This window comes from Jaculus jaculus, chromosome 12 (assembly GCF_020740685.1).
Source record: "Jaculus jaculus isolate mJacJac1 chromosome 12, mJacJac1.mat.Y.cur, whole genome shotgun sequence".
NCBI classification, from domain to species: Eukaryota; Metazoa; Chordata; class Mammalia; order Rodentia; family Dipodidae; genus Jaculus; species Jaculus jaculus.
This window is the reverse complement of record NC_059113.1, coordinates 96,640,205-96,641,865: the sequence shown is the minus strand read 5'-3', so window position 1 is coordinate 96,641,865 and position 1,661 is coordinate 96,640,205. Positions and strand designations below refer to the sequence as shown.

At 36.2% G+C, this 1,661-nt stretch overlaps 1 non-coding gene across 1 annotated transcript; it reads right to left on the bottom strand.

The window, feature by feature from the left end:
• Positions 1 to 284: 284 nt before the first annotated feature.
• Positions 285 to 390, bottom strand: LOC123453842. The gene has a single exon (XR_006633020.1). It is a non-coding gene; the product is annotated as a U6 spliceosomal RNA (small nuclear RNA).
• Between the last annotated feature and the right edge of the window lie 1,271 nt (positions 391 to 1,661).

Here is a 1,661-nt window from a genome sequence, read left to right as displayed (position 1 = left end):
TTATCCCCTCGCCAAAGTGTTCAATACATTTATTTGAGGGTAATCCTTTGTCCTTGAAGAAACCACAGCATTGTTCCCATTGACTTTAATGTTATTTTCCTAACTCGGGACAAAAGAAAAATACTTTTCTCTACCCTTGTGATTGACTCGTACAAGTTGTTCCCCCATATGCACACATGACCATGCCACCCACAGGTAATTTACAAAATGACATATCTCATCATAGCTTTTTGATTTCCATCTCTGGGTCTAGATTCAAATTCCTTTTCCAGCTCTTTTTGTTTTTGAATATGGAACGCTTCACGAATTTGTGTGTTATCCTTGCACAGGAGCCATGCTAATCTTCTCTGTATTGTTCCGACTTTAGTATATGTGCTGCTAAGAGAGCACCCTTTTCCAGCTCTTAAAACTGTAACATCCACCCATCATTCATTTACATTTTTTGAAACTTCTTGGGCTGATCTGAAACATAGACGTCATACAACATACCTAATAAAGTGGTTGAAAGACTAAAGGTTTAAAAAATATGAAATTCAGTGTGTGAATTCAATAATTCAATAGATGCACATCTATCTTTATGTAAAATACCTTATTAAAGGCATGGTTACCAATATGGCTCCCTTGTTCAGAACAAAATTCATGATTTTGTACTTTTGCTTTGGGGACAAAGGACAATGGTGTCTAAACGTGATAATTCTATAGTTATTGTCAAAGCAGATAAATACTTCTTTTCCCTCCAGAGATAAAAAGAGAAATGCTGGGCTGGAGAGATGGCTTAGCGGTTAAGCGCTTGCCTGTGAAGCCTAAGGACCCCGGTTCGAGGCTCGGTTCCCCAGGTCCCACGTTAGCCAGATGCACAAGGGGGCGCACGTGTCTGGAGTTCGTTTGCAGAGGCTGGAGGCCCTGGCGCGCCCATTCTCTCTCTCTCCCCCTATCTGTCTTTCTCTCTGTGTCTGTCGCTCTCAAATAAATAAAAATTAAAAAAAAAAAAAAAGAGAAATGCTTAATGAGCTTTTGGTCAATGCCACAATTTCAGTGACTATATATTGTAAACATGAGTTGAATTAATTGCTTTTTTTTTTTTTTTACTTTTTATTTCCTTAGCATGCTTTTAACCAAATCATTAAGCTGAATCACTTATCATTGACCTAATTTTACCACAAAGCCCAAGGTATTAAAACAACACAAGGATGATTGGAGGAGAGAGGAAAGGAAGCCAAGAGTCATGAACTGAGAGGAAGAGGAGGTAGGAGGAAGAAAGGAAACAATGGTTCACTTGATATTCTTGTTAATTCCTCTCAGTTTATATTCATTTCCTATTCATTTTTCTATTCATTTTTTTGACTCAGAAGAATTCATATGACTAAACAAATCTTGATCTTCCTATTTGATGTGTTTTCACCAAAGGTGGGAGGTATAAGCAGTCTGGTTCAATTTTTTGTTATTATCTCACAAAATATTTATCAAGAACAATATCTAAGAATAGAAAATTGGTGTGGTTCATTATTTTATTTTGGAAATATGGCATTGGAGATATTTGTTGTTAGATTTTACCTCACAACAGATTGGTATTCCCAAGCTTTAGAATTAAAATGTCCCTTCATATGCACTACCTAAAAAAAAAAAAAAAGAAAGAAAATGTATACTGCACAAAACATTAA